The following is a 19,961-nucleotide window of genomic DNA, read 5'->3' as shown; positions in this document are numbered from 1 at the left end:
TTAGTTTCAACTGTGTGCTGAAATGAGTCAGCTAGTGCAGAATAAGGTTTAAAGGAAGTTAAAGCACCAGAGCATGGGACAGGACCTAATTCAGCTGGATGAACCAGGGTGCTACATTCAGTGTGAAATATGGACTATCTTGGGAGCACAGATGGATCCCCTATGGACCACAGGCTTGAACCAGAGCCTGGGAGATGGAAATATCAGCCTTCTCTTCTAGAAACAGTCACTGGAGGTGCTTTATATTGTCCCTGGTGTCTGCCTGGATATGGTTCTACCCCCATGTGAAGGGGGTATAACCCTTCCTTTTAGAAGGAAGCAGAACAGGAAAACCCCACTCTTTGCCACAGATTGTGCTTTTAGCTCTCAACACGTCAAGCCTCTGAGCAGTTGCTATGAAACACAGGCAATTCCAACAGTCTCTCAGTGGCCCTTTTGCCACAGAGGGTTAAAACCATCTCTTTCACAGGAACATAGTCAGAGATGTTGTGAGGAACATATTGCAGATCAGACAAACAAGGAAGAAATATCACATGAGCAAAGATTTAAAAAACCCTGAAGCCCTACACTTCACTATATCACTGATAAAGATGCATAAGATTGCAGTTTCATAAACTTTCTAATTCTCCTAGGAAGATTACTGGAACTTTCTCTTCTGGAGTTGTGTTTCTGGCAACATCTGTAACAAAACAAAAATAAAGTTTCAGTTCTCCCAGAAGTACTTGTAGGTTAAAGCTATAGCTCTCCCTGCCCATATCTGATGAATAGAGAATTCAGCAGTATTCTCAAATTTCTTAGGGTTTATAGACACAATGATTCACCCTTCGAGCTGCTGGTAGTTGTGTGATAATTGAAGATAAATCTGAGATTCTGTGGAACAATGAAAAAGCAAATACTCTTGAGCATCTTTTGAAAGAGATTTTTTTTCCCCCCAGAGTATTTTGTTCTCGTCAAATGCAGATTTAGATGTTTGTGTCAGAGATCACAATCTGCATGCTGTTTATTTTAGGGAGAAGTCTTACAACAGTCTCTTCTTTGTAAAGACTCAGAAGCAGAAGATGAGAAAGTGCATGATTTTTATCCATGTTTGTACCTACCCACATTTTGCAAAGTGAGACTTCTCATTTTACTACAGGTCATACAACTCTTCCCCTGTGTTTTTCATGCCCATAAAGTGGTGACACCTCTAGCAATTCACCTCATGTTTCACAGCCTCAGTGAAATGTGGGGAGGCTTGGTCATTTTGTGAGTGTGAAAATGAATGTGGCTTCTGTGGTGACAGCCTTTAGCTCATCCTTCCCCACTCCCAATCCCACTCCCATCATCCCTCCCCACTCCCAATTTTGTCTTCTGGAGTAGTCAGCACAGTGCTAATCATCTTGAGCCAAAGCCATATAAGTATTAAGGTACCTAAAAATTAGAATACTTGTATTTACAAAAGTGAAAGTAATTAGGCAAATCCTCTAAAGATTATGACTCAAATTTCCTAATTATTTCTGCTGATGTCTCTTTTATTAAGTTTTCTTGGGGGCTTTTGTGGATATTACACTTCTAAATCTAAGTGTGGCCATCCTGCATGTTAGGGAGTGGGCTGTGCTGTTCTTATGGATGTGCAATGTGATATGTGTAGAGCTGTTGACAAGCAACATGCTCTGCCATGGATTACCCATTAATAACCATTCAGTGCCCAAGCTTGAGTAAATCTATTTTCCTATTTGTCTTGTTACATGGCTGGGTCTCCAGGCGTAGTGCAATCTCCATTGACAACATGGGTTTGACACTTGCAGAATAAAACAGCTTGAAATTTCACAATTCCAAATCAGTTTTCTCTATCAAAGGTGTGATTTTTAAAAGGGAATAGATTCCTTTTTGCCTAATCCTATTGCTCTCTGTGTAATGGATAGAAGCAATTGAAATATCCTGCTTATTCCTTGCATTGTCAGCTGAGGAGGAAACAGACAGCCAAGAACTGTTATGTGAAAATGGTTCCCTGGGGAAATAGAGTCACACACATTTTTTTTTCCCTGTACTGAGAAAAATCCCCAAGCAGTTTGTCCAGGTCATTTTCCACAGCCAGCACAGCTCCTGACACATGTTCCTTCCCCCCTAGGCAGGGGACACAATAACTCATTACTACTGCAGGACTCTTCCTCAGTGATTTAGCAAGCTGCTGTCTGACTCCCTGATTAATTCACACAGCTTCTTCACAAACTCTTCCTTAGTAAGGTGACAGAGTTCTGGCTCGGCAGGTTCCCTCTCTCTAGCAGAATAATCCTGTGGCTTTTTGCAGCATGCAGGCTGCTGGAAAAGCTCCTGGGTCTGGACAAGCTGTTTGGAAAGTGACTTGGCTGCATGACAAAGCCATGGTGGCTGAGCCTCTGTGCTATCTTCCAAGGAGATTGCCATGGTAGTGCAGATAGCCTATTTCAAACCCTCTCTCTTTGCTTCTCTTTCCCTGAGGAGCAAAAACACTTTTTCAAAAGTAGACATGAAAGCCATCAAACAGAAAGGGAAAACAGACCACAGAGGTGTGAGGGAGAGTATCTCCCAAGCCATGGTTCAGTAGCCAAGTGCATATGTGCAAATCAACATGGGTTTAGGAGCAATTTGTACACAAATGCCACCTTCTAGGAGCAGCCACTGGTCCTGGTCTGCCCACTGTGCACCTTGGTTTCATCAGCCCAGCAGTCCTCATGGCACTGCATCACTTCATGCATGACCACTAGCATGGGCTGCTCTTTGTCCTTCCCTGCATTCCTCTCCAGTCTGCTTTCACCTTTTGCCTGGTTGTCAGTCAGTATCTCAGCACATCTCTTTGAATTTTCTGTTCTTTATCAGCAGCCTTTTCCCTCATGGCCAATTTCTATTTCATGGTAATATGCAGAAAGTGGATACATAGGTAAAAGAGCTAATTAGGAACTTTGAATGGGGTCTCTGAAGACACAAGTTCTGTGGTTAGGTTTAAAAGGGGTTTTTGTCTCCTGAATATAAATCTGTCAAGATATAAACTTTTATAGCATCTTAAATCAGAGCACAGAAAGAATCTGTTTCCTTTAAAACAACAGACTTATTTTTAGCTATTGTAAATAGGGGATTGGGCAAGATGACCCTAATTTCCAACCTCAATCTCTCTGTAATATTTATACATCTGGGAAAGAAAATTCCCTTCTGAGGATCTCTTATCTTGTTACTGTAATAATCCTGACAAATTCATCTCTTTTGCTTCATGCATGTTGTAATTCTGTCTGAGAGAAGACAAATTAAAAAGTTCCCATGTTTCACTAAACAAACAGTGGGGTGGGACTGGGAATGCTGTAACACCAACAGAGTGCAGAGAGTGGGTCTTGCATCAATTAATTACTTAATTTGGAAGGAGTAATTTTGACACCTTCTATCAGACATGAACATGCTGTGGTGCAGACTCTCAGTATTATTTTTTAAATCCTCTTTTATATAAAACGTGCAAGAGGAAGTGGTTTGTTGTTTGGAAATGGCCATTTGACAGGTAAATATTTCCTCCTATAGTTTAACAGTATGTCTGAGAGAACCTTTTCAAAAACATTAAACAGCAGCTAGGAACTCAAGATTTTATTCCTATTAAATTAATTAATTCTGTAATATGATCATTCAAGGTATGAACAGGGGTCAGGTATGCAGTCTACTGAAAACACACAAGTGAGAATCATTTTCTGAAATAAATGCTAGTTACATGAGAAAGCATGAGAAAATAGACCTAATAACACCTTCAATGTTACAACACTGTGATTATAGTTAGAGAACAACATTGTGTTATTTATGAATTTTTCAGTTCAGTGTCTGATCCAAAAAACTATGGGAACAATCCTTTGGAAGGGTTCCCTTCATCAATATTTTTTCTCAAAAACAAATTTGAAGCTTCCATTTATTGTTTTTGAGTTTTGGTTTAGTTTTTTTTTTACTCAGTTTGTAATTGAAATATTTTAATATTCTAATTTAAATTATTCTAAAATTGAAGGTTGACACACTCTATTTATAACATGTTAACAGAAATTATTGCAATTATCCAATGGCACCTCTCCATGGCTATCATTTCTTTCACCATAATTGTCAACAAATATTTTGTATGCAGCATGGAGTAGGATATTTAACACTTTTCTAAATTATGCCCTCTCTTCCATGTATCTATTGCAGGAAAAATATCAGATTACAGTGACTAATATGAGCCAGCCAAAAGATTGGGGGTTTGCTCCTTCCTACATTCACCCTGTTCTGTCACTTCCCACATTTAAACAACATCTCTGATGATAAGTAAGAAAACAAAATCTCTGCAATTTCAGAATAAAAATAGAAGTAAATGTAAAACAATAGAGGATAGAGGCTTTTGTGGAAGATTAACTTGTGTGATTTATACTTCAATTGTAATAAAAGTAGATTAGAGAGGGTGGGGGTGACATTGGGATTGCTTTCTCTTCAGACTTCGGCTATCTGGAACCTACAGAGAGTCACTTTGAAATACTGTGGGGAAGAAAAAAAAGAAAAATACAGCTGACTATAAAAGATTATTCATATAGTCTCTTTATAGTTATCCTCAGCATTTTCCTGAGCTCTGGTTCTGAAAATAAGCCCATTTGTGATGAGCAATTGCACTGTGCATGACTTGTTGGGTTTCTCCCCCTTTAAAAAAAATTCCTTTTATTTGCAAGTTTTGTTTTTATTATTAATTCTTATAATATTTTACTTCAAGTATTAAAATATGCTCATCTCATCCCATAAATTTTCTCATTTTACCCTTCTGATTCTTTTCTTCATCCCGCTAGGAAGAGAATCAGTGGGCAGTTTGTGGTGCTTATTTGGGGTTAAACCAGCTGGTCAGAATTTTCCTGTAGCTGAATTAGGGCAGCCAGGTTTGTTTCTGGCTATGGTTCAGTGCAGTGGCTGAGTGGACAGAGGGTGGTGCAAAATATTGTTCTGTTTCATTTCTGACCTCGGGTCCCAGTGCTATCCTGCTTTCTTGCAGTGTAATAGCTGTTGTAACTGGGACATTTTCAATTAATCCTTGCACTAGTGCAGCAAAAACTAAAGTATTTTTATTTCTTTGCAGCAGTATTTCTTGAACTTCTGTGAGCAGGGCTCCAGTCTCTTATCACAACTCCCTTTTCCTCTCCCTTCTTCCCACTCTCATAACCCCTGCAGCACCTGCACTTTTTATTCCTGGCAGCAGTTCTGCTCAGCTGGGGCAGAGGGAGGAGAACTAGTTATAATTACTGAGGCCATTGTTGGAGGACAGAGCTTTTCCCAGAAAGTCTAAGGCAGTGTGGGTTTTGTGACTCATTTACAACCATTAAAGAGCTGTAAATCACAATCTGAGAAACACTGTCTAGGAACTCATCTCTGATGATTTATTCTAGAAACTAAGGTGAGATGTACTTGGCTAAATCTACAATAAGCAGTCCCAGACTCGGGCCCAATGCTGCAAAATCTTTTTTCAACATATTCTTAAGCTAAAATTTCCATAAACATCACTAATATGCTGGCTTGAAATGTCAGCCTGAAATGTCACCTGGTCTTTCATTATCATCACCATTTTGTATTAGGTTGTGTTGACTTTCATATCTCAGTAACAACATGGATGTTATCCTTATTTGTCTGCAACGCAAGAGAAAAATTAGAGTTAGGAGTAAGACAGACAAAAACATTTGCCCTTGCAAAGAACATGGCAAAGAGACAAACAGAAAATAAGCATTTTAAAAATTAATGTTTATATTTGATTGGAAAAGGATGACCTTTATTACATTGGCATGTATTTTTCCCTATCTGCAAGAAAGCAGAACAGTGACTGGTGAGTGAAAGATCTAATGTATCAGACAATTTGCATTTAATTTGTACATAGTGGGTTTTTTCTATTTTTTTTTTTATTTTTATCACTTCTGTTTTGCAACCTGCAGTTCAATTCACTTCATCTTTCTGTATTATATCTGATGAGACAGAATTTGAGTTACTGAGTAATTTCTGTGTAATCTATTGCTTTGCATAACACAGCTATTTCAGGGAAGAAATTCTCTGGGCTTGGCTGCTCACAGTAAAATGTTTTGTTAAAATAGAAGGTGAAAAATAGTTATCCAAGACTGCTCAGTCACCAGTAGTCTACTCCCCAAATCTATGGAGCATTTCTGGAGTAGCTTTCCCTGCTCAAGTGAAGATCAAAAGGCAGATAAAGAGTAATAATACTCCTGAGGGAGAGACCAAAAAGTGCACCCAGCTGAATGAAGAGATCTCAAAACTTAGAAGGAAAGACATCCTCCCTCAAGCTATCCATATGCAAAAGTATAAGTAAAGAAAGTTCCCTGGGGATTGTGCAATTTTCAGTGTATCAGAACTCCTGCAAGCCCAGGAGAAAACAATTGAATTTCAATGATAGAATTAAATATAAAGACATTAAAATAGAGAACAGACATGACCAGCTCTTCAAAGTATTTATTCTGAAAGAAGTCTACAGGCCCATATGGGCATTAAATCTCAAGAGGCTTATTAATGAATTCTTTTCCTTCAATATTTTTTGCCTAATTGATTGCACAGTTTTCAGTCCACCATTATGTTTAATGGGATTCATGTTCTAAGACTGTCAATTTAAAGAAGTAAAATGTCTCCATGTGATCAAACATAGCATAAACAATCACTCTAAGAGAGCAACTCAGTCACATTTAATATCCCCAAAATATTACAAAGGTGCAGTCTAAATTTGATTGATGTTAAAGGTAGTGAAACCTCCTTCCTCCATCATTTTTTAGTGAATGGAAGAAGGGACAACCTTTATTTACTCTTGTATATTCTTGTGCTTAATGCAGATTCCAATGAATATTAACCTAAGTAATTATGTTTAAACTCTTATTAAGATAAGCTATAAATTATTATTTGTGAAGGACCTTAGAAACAGGAACAAGTGCTCATTTTTTCTAATTCATGGGAGAGAGGAAACAGGTCCTCTTGTTGCTGCAGAACTTTTCAGTTTTCCTTTGCTCTTTTCTTCGCTAGCCTGACCTCCACATACTTCCTTGGGTTTTTTCTGCAACATTTCTTTGCCTGCCTGTGTATTACATGAACAAAATCTGTCCTCAGGACAATGGGAGGTCACCTTACCCCTACTCTCTTAGAAAAATCCATACAAACTGGCTGAAGACAAAAATAGTCCTTCCAAGTGCGTGTCATTCGTTCTTGCTCAGACATGCAGACTCTACAGGAAAATGGGACATTTTGAAGCAGACTGTGAGCTTGGATTGCTCTAATATTTACAGTATGGTCAGCATATGTGCACAGCTGCCACATGTAATCTAGAGTAAAAAACATAGCTTATCTTGATTGCTACCTGAGGGGATGGGTGAATAGGGAAAAAGAAAAGAGGAAAGGGTAAGAAAAGTTCACTTAAATAGAGTTAATATATAAAGATATATATATAGAAGGGGTGGAGACATAAAAAAAAAAAATTAACAATGGCAGTATGTAAGTTTTACTTCATAAACTGTCCTCATTTCAATAGCACGTTTTTGGGTGTTTTTTTCTGGACTCAGCATTGTTTACCTTCAATAATCTATTCAGACATCCACAACAGATATTAAAGTACATACTAAAAACTGGCCATTTGACACTTGTACAGCTTATTTGACTTCTACAGATGTACATGAAATCACAGCAACCTGGGGTGAAATCCAGCCTTATTGATCAGCCCTCTTTAACTCCTTTTTTAATTTGACTGGCTGACATTTCTTTCAGGCTCCCTGGAGATGGATTAATTTTGCTCACAGTGATTAAAAATCAGGTAGGCTATGAAATTTCTGTGCGTACTTTGCCAATGCAAGGCAAGCATTACACTGAAATTATCTTTGGGATTTTCAATCCTGTTAGCAGGATTTAATAGGGATACTTGATCAATTGTACTCTACTACATATCAATGAAAGCAGCAACATTCTCATCAATTTGATAGAGAACTAAATTATGCCACATACTATCTGACACATCCTGGGTACCACCAAAAATTAAATACTATCTGTGTGTGGGAGTCAATACTTAAATCACTGTCATTGGCACTAAGTGCTAACTAATGTGAATTAGAAAACTGATGGCCCAGGGTAGCTGAGCACTTGAGGCAGGGAAACATGTACTGTTCAGTCTCTGAAATGTTCAGCAGACTCAAATCAGACTCAGGTCCCCTGAGGGACAGCAGCACTGAGCTCATCAGCATGAGCTGCCCATTTCCAGGGGCCTTCCAGCAGCAGGAATCCAGTGTCAGCTTCAGCCAAAGGTGCTTGCAGAGGCAACACCCAGGGAGGTGCCAGGGTGAGGTCTGCAGAGCTCCATGAACCACTCCTGATGGCACAGGATGTTGGTGAGAAGGGCACAAATGGAGAAGCAGGAGTCCAGGTGCTTTCTCCCACTTCCCTGGTTGTGGTAGAGTCCAGGGGCTCTTGTTATTTATATTTGTTGGCAGGAAATTTTTATGTTGAAAAAGAAATATTGTACTTGGAGATTTTAAAATACCAAGAAGGAAGCAAACTGAGCAACTTGGAGAGCAGAATTAGTGTCTGGGCATTATTATTTTATCCTCTAAAAGGTGCATGCTTGGCTGACATCTACAGGATTTAAACAGTGCAGGTTTCAGTCTTGGGAAAAAGTTAAAATGGATGGATTTGTGCCCTGGCACAAGTACATATGTTCTCCTTTTGATTTGTTGTCCTCCATCAAGATTATGGTGGACATGAATCCTAATGACACACAGGAAATAAGATTAATGCTACTAAGTGACTGCAAGTTGGTTTTGGGCAGAAGGTATTGTTTGCACTTCTAGGTCACAGCAGCCTTGATACTAAAGCTAAGTTAGCAAAAACTATGAAAGATGCTTGAGCCTTATAGGCATGAGGACCTGGTTTTCTTTTTATTTGCAAAGTAATGACTGACTTTTGGCTCTCAAAACATATATGTGTCACAAATAGATGAACTCAGGTCCCTTTCCAACCTCATAGTCTATGATTCTAAAAATCTGTGGCTCTCAAGGTTTGCCTGTGAATGTTCCTGTTTGTTCAGCCTGTTGGTGTGTCATATATATACAGTGAGGTTTAGCTATATCAAGCATGTAGGATAAAGATTGTTTGACATCTATGCACTTACTAACTACTTTGATCCTGTAATTTTTTGTGATACAGTCTCCCATGTAGTAGTCATGTACCCTAAGTCCAAAGAAATTATAAATTATGTCATCCCTAAAGATTATATTCAATCACAGCTCTCTGGCTGGTAACAGGTTTTACATCTGTTTGTGACAGTTTCCAGTGGCCTGGAATTTCTAGGTGCTAAGGCCAGTTTACACAGAGATTCCACTTGAATACACTTGAAATGAGAGAAGAGTGTTTTTAGTCATGCTGAAGCTTTCAGACCAGAATCTCTGACTACTTGTAAATGATTTATCCAATGAAAATGTAATTCAGCTTTGATTGCTGTTCTCTCTGTAGGAAATAGAGGCTAATCTCTGGAATCAGAGCAGTAAACAGAGGTGAGTTGAACCCAAAGCTGATTGTTATGTTTCTTGCCTTTAATAACTTTTGTTTTCCAGTAAAACAGATTTGATAGAAAAGGATTGGACAGGCCCCCCACTGGTTGCTTAGAGTGTCTTAGAGTAATAGAAGGTTTTGCATTAAAATGCTCTTTTCTTCAAGAGCCAATGTGCCAGTGGGTCTCAGTGTGACAGATGATATGTGCACGGGCAAGGATGGTTCAGTTCCAAGCTTTTGACTGTATTACCATGTTAGTTCACAGGATGAATACATTTTTATTAGGGGCTATGGATTATGCCTAGTGCTAGTGTTCATCACGGAGTTGTGTCTTGTGCTGCATTCCAATGTGGCCACTGATATGTCCCTCATGATTTCAGAGTCTCGAAAACGACTTCTTATTTTTTATCAAATACAACCTGTTGGGGTTTTTTCTTGCTATTTTTTACTGAAAAACCTGAGCTGAAAAATCTCAATTCTTCTATCTTGCAGAGCTATATAAAATATTTGCATTTTATTTGTAGATGTTTTTACTAGTTTCTCCTCTACCTTTCTTGTCAAAAGATTATTTTAAAAAAACCCAAAAAAACTGATTTGGAGATTCAGGAAGCAGGGAATAAAGTTTTGCTTTAATTTATGGTTGCCTGCTCCCTGATTACCCCAAGGAATAACCTTGTGAAAGAGCTTTGGTTTTTTATCTGATCCAGTTGCCTTTGTGCAACTTCCATTTTAATGATGAGAATAACATTTTGCTCATTTGGACAAGATGTAAAACTTTGCTATGGATGTATTGCAGACTGGGTGAATTTCAGACAGAAAAATGAGCAAGGCTTCTGTTTATTTTTCTATCCTTTACCAAGATCTCAGGTCAAGAAAACACCTCTACAAGGCAGGGTAAAAGGGAGTGCTCAGCATTAACCTTGTTCTTGAAATCATAATAGAACCAAAGCCTTCCAAGGGAAGAGCATAATGGTTTCATTTTTAGAAGATACAGAGAGTGGAAGTGTCTGCACTTTCATCAATTTTTAATTTATTTTTTTTTATTGAAACTGTCATTAGCCCTATGAGTTCAAATATTTGGCTTTCATCCTTTAACCAAAACATGCCCATTATACCTAAAAAGCTCTGAAAAGTCTCTTAAGCATCTGCGCACCCCAATATGATGTCAGGGGTTTTATATTCCTTACTATATCAGAGCAAGTAACCTCATCATTGATCCAAGACAAATATATTTTTTTCTTTAATTTACAAAAAACAACAAAAAAAAAAGTTTGATAATGACTACACCTGAAAGATCTTGTAGAAGGTGGCATAATTCCATCGATCATTTCTGCAGCTAAGCTATAATGAAACGTTGAGGAAATTGAATTTGCCAATTTTAGTTACGTGTAACTTAATTATAATTGATTTAGTGCTAATGCTGTATATCCCATGCAGAAGTCTGACTGGGTAAAGAATTTCATATAATTCACCAAAGCTCTTTTTCTCCTCCAGTTTTATTTTGCATATAGTATCTTTTTAAACACAGATACTTTGATTATTACAGCTGTACCATGAGTATTGTCCAAGCACCACATGAAATGTTGTCTTATGCCTACAGATCTCTCTTCATCGGATCTGGCTGTCAAAACTGGCCGAGTAATTGGGACAATTAAGGTGCCCCTGAGATATAATTATCCTTTATAATTTCTCTATATGTTTAAGAAAAATGATGATTGGCTCACAAAAACAGGTTCCCCACGGTACAATGAGAAAGAGGATACTGGAAAAGAACAGATCAGCTTTAATCTCCCCCACTTAAATAGTCCCTAAAATAATTATAGCCCAAACTCTTCCTTCTGTGCCAGTAACTTACACCACAAAGCAACATTTTAAGTATGTGTAGACAAATAAATGAGGATGATCTCTGTTCAGAGCATCCTTTGGTGTATTAGATCCTGGTAATGACTCTCAGTTGCTAGTGTGAGGAAGATAAATGTGACAGCTGTTTTCCCATGCCCCACTGACTCACTATTCATCTAGTTAAGTACATAGACATTCCTCTGAGATCCTCTCCTGCCTCACAGCTCCTCTGAGGCTGAGCAGCCTTATTCCCACTGCCACAGAGCAAGAACTGATTTAGACAAACAGAACATCTTACCCTCATTATCTGGGCAGTTAATGGGGAGAGGCTGGATGCTTCCCCCCGTGGCTGCTGGACCAGGACCACTCATGAGGCACAGGGCAAGAGTGTGGCTGCCATGAAATCACCAGCATTTACAAAAGGGCACAAAAATGGCCCTTGGCCACAAATGTTCAGGGTTTCTCAGACATTTCATTGTCCAGACCAGAAATTTTATTCTTGCTCCCCTGCATATCCATCTGGTTATGAATTATAAAATTAAAATTTAAAAGTTTTACTTGGTTTTTTTTACTGTTTATTGTTTAGGTTGAATGACAAGCTGCTTGTAAAACAGCATTCAAATACCAGTGTACTAACACAGCAGTGCCTTATCTCCAGATTTCAAAATATAAATAGAATACTAAGAAGTTAATATTTCCCTCAGACAACTGAAGTTTCTAAAGAATGCATGCATTTAAAGGATAAACATGACAGAAATAGGTGTATTCATGAGGAAAGTGTTTATACCACATTTATTTCCCCTCGGCAAGCACATTGTTTTTCCCACCTCCCCAACTCAGTTGTATGTATCTATAAATCCACATTCATACAATTACATTACTGAGGAAAAAGGTGCAGTGGTTATTTTAAATCCATGTCCATTCAGCCCAAAACCAATTTTTACACTTGTTTTGCTGTGGCTATCAAATAATGAAATTCCCGACATGAAACAAATTCTCATTTAAAACACACAGCCCTGCTGAAAAAATCAGGCTTTAAAGTCATAATAAGGTACTATCCTCTCACAGGGGCTAGATTAGGAGTCAGCCATAGAGAAATCAGAATTTGGTGGGATGGTTAATTTCAGTCTCCACCCAAATATAATTTGCCTTCTATATACCCTAAATACTGTAAGTGTGCAGATTAAAGATTTCAGGAAGAATTTACTGTAGCTTAGTACCTTGCATACTCACATACCTTCAGCAAAGTGTGTGAATATACAATTTACACTGTCCCAGCTGAGTGAGATGGCATTTTACATCTGCTTTGCCTAACTGCAGCACGTTTCATGAGGCAGTTGATGATCCAGCTCCCCAGCACATCTGTTATGTTCTAATGAGCAAGCAGAGCAAGTTTCTTTCACCCTTTTCTCACCTGGAAACTGTGCAGGCTTGGGTGTGCTGACTGAGGTTGAATGGCAATTTACTCTACCTGCAGCAGAGACAAAAGCTGTTTCTTGACCACAGAAGAAAGCAATGTATTTTAGATACTGAAGAAGAGTTATGTCCAGATTCATTCACCCAGCCTGAGTTATAGCAAATTTTGCTCCACTTGGTTACTTGGGTCTGGAATCACCATATTAAAACCACAAGGCCAAAAGGGGCTGATCTGAGCCTTTCTCATGACTTCCAGTCATTAAGCACAAAAGAGGTCACCCCCATTTTCCATGGCAATTATGGCCCCAAAACTCCTTGTCACCACCTATCTACTCACTCCAGAAAGCCTCATGGGTTTCTTAGGGTTTGTTCTAGAAGACAGATAATATTTTGTGCTGGTCCTTTGTATTTTCACTTCCTCTGTGAGTTTTCTTAGTGTCTCATTCACTTGCTGTCCCTGGACTGAACTGTTTACAAATATAGAAGGTACAGAAATGCAGCTGTCTACATTGGCAGGCAAGGACCACAGAGGGAAAGAGGGCTACTTGTGTAGTCAGCCTGGCTCAGATGCTGCAAATTTTGCCTTTCCTTGTCCCCACACTAAATGTGTGTCATACAATTACTATCTGACTTCACCACTTGCTCACCTGGATGACACTTTAAAATGTTAAAGGAGGCTCTGGCTGTGTTCAGTTCCTCTGGAGAAGGCATTCCCCAGGTAAATATGTTCAGCATATTTGCCTTGTTCTGAGCCCGTCTTAACTCTCCTATCACTTTGTCAACATAAATACCCTTGGGCAAATTTGACCCATTCTGCTGGTAATGCAATGACATTTAAATTGTAAAAAATATATTAAGCTGCATCAGAGGACCGTGCTCATCTTCATATAAAATATTAACTTTCCATTTGCCTGTGGGAAAGAAAACACCTCAGAGCAATTTCTTGGTTCTTGTAGTAAAATAGCAGCTAAAAAGCTGGAATGATATGTCCCCTGAGAAATTCTCCAAATGGCTGAAAGAAATGTCCCCCAATGGCCAGCTCCAGTCACATGAAAAAAATATACTGGTGGTACGTGCCCTGTTCACCTGAATTCTGTTCCAGTTTATTTTGTACCATCTTACTGGAGTTTTGTGAGAATTATTATTCAGAGGGGTTTCTAAAGCCTTTCTTAGTAGTTGGCTTTTGTCAGATGTGATGTCAGTTGGTACAAGGTGTAAGAATATGTTGACAGAGCAATATTTTTGATATGTTAACAGTTCAGTTTTCATTATATATATTATATATTTTATATCAGAATGGAAAGGATTTGTTCTATTCCTGTTTACCCTTGGCAGAGGCTGAAGTTGAGCTGAAACAAAAATTGTAGTTGGTTCTCCTGGTTTAAAAAAAATAATGGCAGCCTGAAGATTCATGGAGATGTGGATAGAGATAAGGGAAAGGCAAGATCTTGTGCTGCACACAGCAGCAGCACTCATGGAAACCCACAGCATCCCTTCCTCTACAATTCCTCTGTTCTTTTACTCTCCATTTAGAACTACCACCAAAAAAAACCAAACCAAACCAAAAAAAAAAAAAAAAACACCAAAACCCCCCCCCCCAAAAAAAAAACAAACGAACAAACAAAAAAAACTGCAACCATTAGAACATGCTATAAGAAAGTTTATTCCTTGTTTACATTTTCATATGAACTCCATTTCTTAGCCTTTATAAGTGACTTGCAAAATATACAAGTAATTTTGGTGATGAGAAAATAGAAATTGATGCTTTTAATTTATTTTAAGTTGTATCACCTTTCCCCATATATACCATCTTTGGAGAATTAAGGAGCAAATACAATGCCCAACAGATATATGAAAATAACAATACTAATTCAACATAAACTGTTAGAAACCACCAGTATTGTGTCTTAGCCTGGCTGAGGATGATTCCAAAGAGCCCTTAAGACCAGACTTTTCATGCTTTCCTATTTGATAGTCCATGTAACATGGCTGGGCCACTCCAGCCCATTTCCTGGGATGTGTAAAGGTAGCAGTTGTATCTTTGCTTGACTTCATGAGCTGATTTGAAAACTATAATGGAAGGATTTGTGATGCAGAAATGTCTTTCAGGATGTGGGAGCTCTTCAGCAGATTACTGGGAAGAATGGAATGCCATCATAGTCACTAGAAAGGCCTACACAGCCTTAAATGTTCTGTGTAGAAACCTGATTTCCTTAGAAGGTTACTTTAGATAAACAAAGTCCCCTTCTTCTTTCACTTGTTCAATAAGTGAGCAAAACCTTTAAAAGCCTTGAAATCATCTCAAACAGAATGTAGCCACAAGGTAAAATTCTAACAAGAGCAAAAATTGGTCATGCACGATTACTTTCTGACACAAAAAATAGCCAGCTTAGATTTTATGTTATCATTAAATAAATAGGAAGTAACAAAAGCCCTTTTTTCTTTCTCTGTCCTTATTAATGCAGAATATATTTTGACAATGCTTTCATTGTTAATTTGGACCCAACTCAACCTTCCTTTTATCCTGTATAATGATTTCCAGTAAGGTAAAGAGGTTATATAGTGCTGCATTTTGGATTTCACAGCTTTTACTCCCACTTTGATGGGCATGTACAGGCAAAGGGGAGGGGATGGGAGGTGGGTCTCAGTGGGTGACCAGAGCAGCTCCTCTGCAGTAACTTGGAAGGAATGCTGTACTGAGACTGGGCTCACCTCACTCCAGCTAAACTGGACACAACCTCCAGACATGTCTTTACCCATTGTTATTAATAAGGATACACTGCTTTCTGATTTACTCTGGGCAACATTCTGCTAACAATAACCCTAGAATTACACCTTCCTCTGGCATAAGGTCAGCAAAGCTCTTGCAGAATGTTATCTGATATGACAGAGGATTTCTGAGTTGTCTCCTATTCTGGAAGCCACTCCTGATGGCAGGCAGCTCACTCTGCTCCTTACCAGAAAATACACAAAGCCTTTGGAAACAATGCAGCTAAAGAAAGCCTGTAAGGCTACTGCTTTTCCTTTTAGTCCTGCACTTCTGCTCCACTTTACTGGTGTGTGAATAACAGCAAATGAGGTGCATGATAGAAAAAGAAAAGTGTTGATAAAGACGTTGTTCCATCTTACTCAGGCCATCAGCACAGTACTGAGTGTTTTAGTGAGCATCTGTTCCTCCCTCCTGTTATCAGCAGCCAGTTCATCTCTCCTGCCTGCAGCAGAGTCCCATGGCTCCACTGTTCTCCCTGTTCCCACAGGAGCTGCATCCTCCCCTTCCTGAAGAGTCAGCCACTGCCTTCCAGAGTCATTCCCTTTCCAGTTAATTACCCCACTCCTGGGGGGCAGAGAAAAGAGATTCTACTGAAAATGAGGGGGACAAAAAGTTTGAAAAATATAATCTGTATGATTCAGTGGTCAAAGGGAGTGGGGCTCAATGCTGACCTGTGAATGTTAAATGACTGAGGTACCAATCAAAAGATGTAAGTTTGTCATTCTCCTCTGAGATTGACCATAGAGCAATAAATGCACAGAACAGTGCAGCATCTTCCACTCTTAAAATTACAAAATAAGTCTGAAATCTGGGTTCTGATTTGACTCTGACCCTTTTGATCTGGGATTAGTAGTTCAACACTTCACTAAAGTCTCTGAAAATGCCAGATGAGGTCTCAAATGGAAGTAGAGCACTTTAGGGCTGACATAATTATCAATCATGCACTTCTCTGCATTGAGTATTTGCAAAGTGCATCTTCACCATCAAATTAGAACAGAGAGATTCAAATAATGATTATTTTAGCCACTTGATATTAATTTTGTGTTGTTATCACATATTTGGCTGAACAAACAGGTATTTATGGGAGACAAAATGCCTTTCCCTAGGCTGCTGCTCAGGTGTGGTGTCACTGAGCCCACCATGGGTTCAGAGAAGAGGCTGGTCAAAGAAGCAAAGAGCTGGATAATTCCTTCTTTGCACCCATGAGAGGGAGTGAGCTATTCCATGAGCAGGTGTGAATTCCACTTCATGCAAGCAAGGAGAAGGAGAAACACTGACTGAGTCACAATTTGTCCGGCAGCTTTAACTGCACTTTAGGCAGGGAAGTGCTGGACTGCATCCCACCCACCTCTCCTTCCCACTGCAGGGGAACCCTGATCCTGAGAGTGACACCTGCTACAAGGCTCTGGTGCAAAGTCAAGTTGCAAAACCCAGAAACACACTCCATTCCCAGCATGACACTAATGGAATATCTCAGTGGTGAGTGGTTGTTTGAGAGCTGGTATATGAAGGACCAGAGATATAAATGATACTTAAGTGCTGCAAACTCCAAGAAAAATGACAAATGCACTGTAGCTCCTGTTATGATGATTAGCTATGAGTAGAACACACAGGTTTGGATGCTTTTTGCTTGTTAGAAACAAGCTCTGAGGGGCTAGGGAGCAGAAAAAGGAGTATGTCTCCAATATTTCCTTCTTTTTGTTTTTATGCGAAGCTGAAAATGCCACAATATGAGATGTCACTGGGGCAAGTAAGCTGTTTGGGTCAGACCCCATGGCTGGCTTGATGGGTCAGAACATTGAAGGGACCTTGGCACTGGTCCCTGGGATGTGAAGAACAGGCAAGTTCTTTCCAGGGGGCTGCCAGGTCAGGCTTGGCGATGTCTTACCCTTGATTAAAGAACTCTGTTTAAGGCAACTATCTCTAGTGAAGACAAAGCCCCTGGTGGCTCACTAACCTCTTTGAAATGGAAGTCACATTTGTGCCAAGCTTTTTGTCTGACTCGGCTTGTTTTCAGTCTCCTGTCTGTGATTATATTTTGTACTCTTGCTTTACAGCCACAGGATTCCCTGTGCAGGATGCAGTGTTCTAATGCACTTTTTTCATAAGGCCATTGGCAGTCTTTGAGTGCAGACTGTGAAAAAATGTACTGGTAGTGCTTACCAGGTTTCAAGGTGATCTAAGGTATTCCAGGCTATAAAATGACAGTGTCTGTGCTTCAGTTTTGGTAAGTAAATTGTCAATGAGATAAAGGCAATATTCTTTTATATAGTGAATTACTATAAATATGATTTTTCACTTCTTAGAGATCAGCATAGCAGGTCAAATAATAGATGATCTAGTAAACCTAATTTATCCTCTCTCTCTTTTTCTCTCTTCCTTTCCTCCTTTCATCACTAGGAGTTAAAATACCACTGGATGATTATATATACAATTGCATTCTGCCATGATTTGCTATATTTTACTTCACCTTTGGGTAAAGATAGATTTTTTTGCCCCCCAAGGAGGAACTCAGTCACTTCATAGCCATAACTTCTATTATCTTCTTGCCTGGAGAGCTTAGATCTATTCAACTGTGAAATAGCTTGTCCCTGTATTATGCAACCCTGGTAATTCTCTGTTTGGCATTACTCATAGATGCCCAGGGTGGAAGCATCAACCCCAGGAAAAGAGTGTGGGAAGTTGAATGTAGCACCAGAACTTTACAATCAGAGTCAGGAGGAAAAAAACAATGTTCATATATCTTAGAAAAGTAGGGGATAAAAGAACTGAAAAATTATCTTTGAAAACGGACTAAGTGTCTTTCAATAGAGTGCGGGATATTTCTGGAGAGTAAATCCCAGCTCTTTGTGGAATTTTCCATTATGCAACTGAGAATTTCACGACAGAGATTTTTTATCCACTGTCTAGACTCAATAAGAAGCCTAGTTTGTATTTACACTTATGCACACTCTTACACATTATAGAGATGTCAGAAGAGATGCCACAATTAAAGACGGTTGGTTAAAATATACAGATAAAACACTACTAAAATCAATTTTCTTCACACTCCAATGAATTCATACTGAATTTGGTATCCAACTGACAATGTAACTTTTTAGAAGAAAATTTAATTATGGCTTTGTTTTTGTCAAATAACTTCATGGTTTCCATAGGAAATTTCCTCCTCCTGCCCTTGGTTATGTCTACAGGTTGGATTAAAATTTTCAACATGTTTGGGTTCAATTTTCATTTGAGGTCCTTTCTACAGCCAAAGACAACTGCAGGTTATCACAAAAAATCCACTATTCTGTGTTTCAGGATTTTTTGGGGGGACTGCAGTGTTTTGGGGCGGGCTGTGCATCAGTGTGTCTGTGTGGAGGCAGAGTGAGGCAGCAGCTCTTTTGTACTGCCTGAGCAACACCTGGGTTTCACCTTGACAACACATTAAAGAAGTAGGTTTTTGAGTTAATGTGGCAGCTGCATAAAGTTTGGAGCTGCAAACAGAAAAATCAACCCCTCTGGATTCTCTGCTCAAAAGGATGGAATTTTGTACATTTTTAATAAATAAGCAGAAATGCAACAGTTCTACTGCTTTTTTTCCCCTGCTGAATCAGAATATCCCAAAACCATTAAATATTGATTCTGCTGCTTGGGTCAAAAGAGATCCTACAGTCCATATCCTCCCAGGCATTCTCCAGCTAAAATATTATCTTCTCCTCCTGCTCTGTTGTTGATATAATACCCCCCAGTCTAATACTATTTTGAACATAGTCAAATTTTGACATTTTAAATGTGAACAGATTTACATTTTGATTTTCAGAACAGTTTATAGTGAACCACACAAAGATTAACCAGTAAGTCTGCTCCAATCTCCATCTACTTTTATTTTACTTTATTCCAAAACAAATTTTTAAGTCAGGACAGAAGATAAACAGAAAAGAAAATGTATGTTAATTTTTTTGAGTGACTAGAAGATGAAAAATAGGCATGGTTTTGTATTAATTGATGAAAATTTTAGAAGAAAATGTAAATAACAGAGACTTTTTAAGAGGTGTGTGAAACAGAAGCAGATGAGTATTTGTGTGGAGCCTGTAGCTAAGGTAAATTCCACTTTTTTAAGGGGAAATTTCTCTGTGATTCCTTACATACTCCTTTCCAGGCATCAACTGGGCATTCACAACTGCAAAAATTCTAATGGACCTATCCAGAACTCTAGGTCCTTCCTGATTTTTATCCAGTTCTTTTTGCAAGGACAAGAATACCTTCTTTAAAATTGTTTGAATGTCAGATGATGTTGTCTCGGGTGGCTCTGTAGAAAATGTTATTATTTACAATACTTTTCCATTCCAAAAATAATTCAGTTACAGATTGTTTTGACTGTCTTTTTCTAAAAACAGAGAGCATTGTAACAGGTAAAATATAAATGTGACAG

The 19,961-nt window shown here is 38.7% G+C and overlaps 1 long non-coding RNA gene across 1 annotated transcript in view; it reads left to right on the top strand.

The window, feature by feature from the left end:
- LOC135304503 (uncharacterized) overlaps positions 1–14,173 on the top strand; it is a 77,586-nt gene extending 63,413 nt beyond the window's left edge. Inside the window, exons 10-12 of the long non-coding RNA XR_010365885.1 lie at positions 7,747–7,792; positions 9,481–9,521; positions 11,120–14,173. This is a non-coding gene — a long non-coding RNA (uncharacterized LOC135304503). The remainder of the gene's footprint in view (positions 1–7,746; positions 7,793–9,480; positions 9,522–11,119) is intronic.
- Positions 14,174–19,961: the final 5,788 nt, after the last annotated feature.

Source organism: Passer domesticus, chromosome 7 (genome assembly GCF_036417665.1).
Source record: "Passer domesticus isolate bPasDom1 chromosome 7, bPasDom1.hap1, whole genome shotgun sequence".
NCBI classification, from domain to species: Eukaryota; Metazoa; Chordata; class Aves; order Passeriformes; family Passeridae; genus Passer; species Passer domesticus.
Note: the sequence above shows the minus strand (reverse complement) of the source record. Positions and strands in the feature narration are given on the sequence as shown.